The sequence below is a fragment of the Mytilus edulis genome, chromosome 4, assembly GCF_963676685.1.
Source record: "Mytilus edulis chromosome 4, xbMytEdul2.2, whole genome shotgun sequence".
Classification (NCBI taxonomy): Eukaryota; Metazoa; Mollusca; class Bivalvia; order Mytilida; family Mytilidae; genus Mytilus; species Mytilus edulis.
In genome coordinates this window covers 1,756,173-1,762,031 of record NC_092347.1, presented here as the reverse complement: position 1 = coordinate 1,762,031, position 5,859 = coordinate 1,756,173, and the positions used below count along the sequence as shown (strand labels likewise).

The following is a 5,859-nucleotide window of genomic DNA, read 5'->3' as shown; positions in this document are numbered from 1 at the left end:
AGTGCCTAGGAACTCATTAAGTAAACTTAAGTGCGCCAAAATAGTATTATATTTTAGGTTTCTACTTGGCTTTAAATTCTACAAAACAACTTTAAATATCAAATTTCATGCAAATGCCCTGCTTTAGAAAATTAAAGATTGTTGAAATTAGAACGATCTTGCCTTCCTTTCAAATTGGCGGATGAATATATTCCAGGTATGAACCAAAACCTTTATTAATATTATGGAATATGAACAAAGACGGAATTTAAAACATGAGGAGGGGGGGGGGGGGGGAATGGTGATGGAGTTGAAATTAAAATAAATCAACATAGAAAAATTAAGCCAGGGAACTTAGTCATTGGTTGTCTTGTGTTATTTTGAGGATTTAGTGGTGAATGTCGTCTGGAATACTATTGCAAATGTTTATAACGGCTGGTAGAAATGCCTTTTGTCCCGTAAGCCAATATAATCATGATTGTTCAGCATATATAGTTTGTAAATATATAACGTAACGGTACCCAAATTGCACCTAGTACCCAAATTGCACCTATTTAGCAAAACTAGCAGCGAAAATCTTACAAGATTTCCTGGAGACTAAACAATTTGTATTTTTATGATTTGATATTAAGCACATCTTTCAACATATGTAAAACTATTTAGATATGCACAAAACGTTCACAGTACTTATCAACAGATGAAGTATTTACTGAAAAAGCAAAATGTACTGAAACGTCGTCATGCGACGTCATCAAAACGTCATCTTTTTAAAATGAGCAAATACAATATGTTACAAGTATCCATTTGAAAAATAATGAAGATTTAGCATGGACTAATATCCAATTGTTCAAAATATTTGAAGAAATTAAACAAAAGCTCTGTCATTCGACTTTTGACGATACGAATTTAAGCATGGATGCAATTTGGGTACTCCTCATTTCAGAATCATTGATGGTTTGGAGGTCAGTTTAGACCAATTTTTCTATGATTCCATATGGAATAAAAATCAAATTGGTGTACCTTTATAAAAAAGAAGGATACGGTTACAAAATAAACACAGAATGGACATTTTTGTCTTTATCATAAAAAAATGTAGATGAAAAAACTGTCAAAATAGGTGCAATTTGGGTACCGTCACGTTAGACCCCATAGTCATGTGGTCATGTCGATCTAGCCTCTGATTTGAAATTAATACCGAAAGATAATCAGGACAATCACTGTGAAACATTTTGTGAAATTTTAACAACTTGTGTTTATTACGCCGAGACTGGAGAGTTTCTGAACCTGTTTCATCGGTACAGCAACTGTCTCGATGTTGTGTTAATACCACCTGTAACAATTCTTGCTGCTTCAAGTTGTAAGTTTTCCAGAGATGTTTTTAAATCATCAGGTATGTTTATATCCCAGACAATTTTTCATTCCTTTTAAATTGTATCTTGACATTTTGTATAGACACCACAGTCACTTGTCTCTGATTTTTTTTTACCTCAATCCTCTTGAACTCTGTTGTTACTGATTTTAGTTTAAACCAATTTCTAACTATACTTTATGAATTTTGCCATTACTCTCTCATGTCTCTGTTCTTTTTATATTGGTACTCCATTATTCTATCCTCTTTATATTGTAGTATCTTGGGCCAAATAAAATTCATTCCTCCTACATTCAAACATTTTTTTTCATAATTTCTACTTTTTATCTTCTATTAGGATTTTAACACAAAAGAAAGATGTTTAGTGATAGGGAGATTGTTATTCAAGTGTTTGGAACTGTTGTGAGGTCTTGGGAAGAAAGGGTTATATCAATTGTTAGATAAATATTCATTATGAATTGTTGTACTTTTCATTTCATACCAATCTGAAAAAAGTAAAAACAAAAATACCGAACTCCTATCGTATTAAAATTTAAATCGATCGTAACTCGCTTACCATAACGAAATCTAAGATCTATATTTTACTCCAGGAACTCCAAGAAAATTTCAAAAAGGAGAAGCCAATATAACCGGACAAAATCAAACGCGCGATTTCATCCAACGGAACGAAGTAAAACAACTGTCCTATTCCTGACTTGGTTATTACATTTCCCGTACAAAATCACATTTGATTTCCTAAACTGATGTCAAAAACAAACACAAAGGTTAATATAATCTACTGAAACTGGAATCATACCTAATTCTCTAAGAACTACCAAATTAGATTCAGTTTAATGAACTCCTAAAATTTATTTAGCAAATCTAATTTGTACATTTACCGGTTTTAATCACAAATATCGCAAACTCCATAGTTTATTAAAATGCACAACTCTAGTTTTATTAAAAATAGATATAAGAAGATGCGGTATGAATGCCAATGAAACAACTCTTCATGGAAGTCCCAATTAGTAAAACTAAACCATTATAGGTCAATGTACGGTCTTAAACACATGCAGAGCCTTGGCTCACACCGAAACAAGATATAAAGGGCCTTTTTTGTTTCTTTTTGTGTTTTTCTATTCCACTTTTTTTGTGTTATCCCCCCCCCCCCCCCCCCCCTATATTTTGTATTTGTTGTGTTTTTGATGTGTATATATTTACTCCATTCATCCCTTTAATCATTGTATGTTAAATTATTATGTTTCTTTCTGTACCTTGTTAATTGGTTTTAGAGAACAAAGTATCTATATATCTAAGAAATCAAGGACTTTAAAAAAAAAACACCTTTGTTTTACGCTAATTTTTGACGAAAACAAACTTGTTTCTCCTTCTGTAGACTTGATTGAATACATGTCTTCATTGTCCATATTTTTCATTGCTAGCTTCTTCTTGCTATAGAAGATGTGGTATGAGTGCCAATTAGACATCTGTGAATTCTTGCGTACTGACTTCCAAATTCTACTGGGTATCTGTCCTCAGACCCAAAAATTCGTTTCAAAATAAACACTTAAATCATCCGACTTTTTTGTTAATTTGTTAAATAAGGCAATCTTTATTCTCAAATTCTCGTTCCAGGGTTTAATACTCTAATTTCTTGTCAAGTTTCTTTTACATGTCTGTATTTGTCTTCACTTTCAATATTTCTTAAAGTTATATTTGTTTGATTTTTTTTTGTCATTTGCACTTTTTGTTGAAGCACTCAAGAAGGAATTAACTTTTTGCATTTATAATATTTCATTTAATCATTATGTAAATCAGAATTTTTCTTCTAAATGACTTAACTATGTTTCTACTTTTCACACTTGTAAAAACAAAATTTGATTACAGGAACGTACATAGAAACTTATTGGAGAAAAAACAGAGAACTCTCTATGTCAGAAAACACTGTCAAACATCCATTAATACTATCCACACTGATCTGTGTCCACACTTGTAAAACTAAAAAAATAACAAGTTTGACTTAAAAGTAGTTTCTTTGCATGGTCTCAGTTCACTAAAATATTTGCAACATTATTGTAAACAATCTTTTGTATCTCTTAAAATTGAGATGTAACATGTTGACAATGATCTGAGAGAATTAATTAACCAACATTAAAGATTACAATATTTTATAAAAGGTTTTCATTCGTCGATTGCAGATAAAAATATATAGTAATAGTGAATAGATCGACCTGCAAGATGGGGTTCCAGAAGTCCCATCATGTAGGTCGATCTATTCACTATAACGACATATTTTTATGTATCTGATGCATATCTTAGTGGTAAACAAACTGTTAAGATCATGATCCGAGTCATTGACTATATATAAAATTGAGAATGAAAATAGGGAAAGTGTCAAAGAGACACCAACCCAACCAAAGAGAAGAAAACAGCCGAAGGCCACAAATGGATCTTCAACACAGCGAGAAAATCCCGTACCCGGAGGCATGCTCCTGCTAACAAAAATAAAGTCTTGTTGATTCCAATCTAGTATCTCAAAACTATGCCTTGTTATCACAATTGTCTTTAATGTGAAAGAAGAAAATTATAAGGACGAGAAGGAAAAAAAAAACAATAAAAAAACCATACAAATATAAATCTTAATAGAATTTAAAAAAAAAACTATGTGTTATTTGAACCATAACATACCATTGACTGATAAAAATAGGTGCAAGACCTCCATTTGGTTTCTTGGATTTATTTTCTTGTAAATATTGGACAACAAAGGATTTTGTAAACGCATTTAAAGTACCATTGTAAACCAGTGTTCTGTGAACTGTCGACATCTATTCATAGAAAAAATAGGTCAAGAGTTCATTTGTGGTGGAATAAAATCATTTTTTTTCTTTCTGTCTTATTTTAGTAATTGTAACATTGACTTGCTAATCCCAAAAGCAGATATAGGCTTTTAAATCCCAAAATCTTCAATGGGAAACTGAAATCAGTACTATCCGGAAACCACTTTTCCGTTGATTTTTTTTTAGTAACAGTGACCATGACCTTTAACATATTGACCAAATATGCAGTAGTTTTCCCCTCTGTGCACTATATTTTTCATTTAAAAAGTTTAATTGTACCAAACTTAGCAAAGAAAACTCAGGCTTTTATCCGGAAATCATTTCTAAAACAAATTCTGATTAAAGCAAGCGTGACCTTGACCTTGACCTATTGACCACCGACCCTCAATATGCATCTTAACTTTCCCAATATCATCCATCTAAATAAAATTGCATACCAATCAAACAAGGGAAATTCTAGTAACTATCCGGTACTAATTTTTGTTCATTTTTACGACAAAAATAATAGGCTTCTTTTCTGTCCCTTTATGTTCAACGAGTTACATTTCACTGAATCAAGCAAAGTTATGCAGTCTTGAATCAGTTCTCCAAAATGTATTTATTCAGTAGCTCAAGTTCTAATCATCTGTATTAAACCATTTGTCTTGAATACACGGATGAACTATCGGGTTACGCAGGCTCCCCAAATATCTTCAATTTTGAAATATTTTCATAGAGCATTTTTTGTTATATATATGCGATCATTATGCAGTATTTTTTTTGTATTATTTTAACATAAATGTTACCAAAAAAATGTATGCAGTGGCTAGATGTAAAGCTGATAATAACGATATTTGATGATGGAATTTTGAGAAATGGAAATCGTTTCCATTCTTGCACAGTTAATCAACAGCATTTTAAAGAATGTATGTGTTTTCTTCATGTTTCCTAAAGAAGCAATTATAGTGCATTCCCTATTTCTTTCAGCAGAAAATTATTCCACTAGGGGGAAAGGAGAATGCGTCAACGAGACAGTAATTCAACAACATCATAAACACAGAAATAAGACGTATCGAGGTCATAAATAAAGGCATAATACGGATGTCATAATACGTTCTACAACAACAGAAAATTATCCATACAAAAATATTAAAGAAAGAAAACAAACAACTATAAACACAGAACAATAGATCATCCCGGCAGTGTCGAGTTTTTCGGAGTTTCAATATAAAGAAAATCAACAACTGGTTGGGTTCTCTCCCTTTTTAGTCCCTTTCAATAGAATAACGAATACGGGATTCAGATGATCTTAGGATGTTCAGACAAAGCTGATTAAAATACCGGCTTATACAGACGACAAAATACGGGCTTACAGACGACAAAATACGGGCTTATAGACGACAAAATACGGGCTTACAGACGACAAAATACGGACTTACAGACGACAATACAAAGATACAAGTAAGATATACATGAAACATTATAAAAGAAATCCTCGCGATCACTGAAAGCATGCTGCAAGGTCATATCAAGCAACTGATGTTCAGTGGTTCAGTGTCGTTTGCTGATGTGGTTCATAAGTGTTTTATCGTTTCACGTTTTTATATATAGTTTATACCGTTGATTTTCTTGTCTGAATGGTTTTACACTAGTCATGTTTGTATGTGGCCTTTTATAGCTGGCTTTTCAGTGTGAGCCAAGGCTCCGTTATTTTAA

The 5,859-nt window shown here is 32.2% G+C and overlaps 1 pseudogene; it reads left to right on the top strand.

Moving 5' to 3' along the window:
* Positions 1 to 5,859, top strand: part of LOC139518697 (omega-amidase NIT2 pseudogene) — a 29,720-nt pseudogene that overhangs the window by 10,873 nt on the left and 12,988 nt on the right.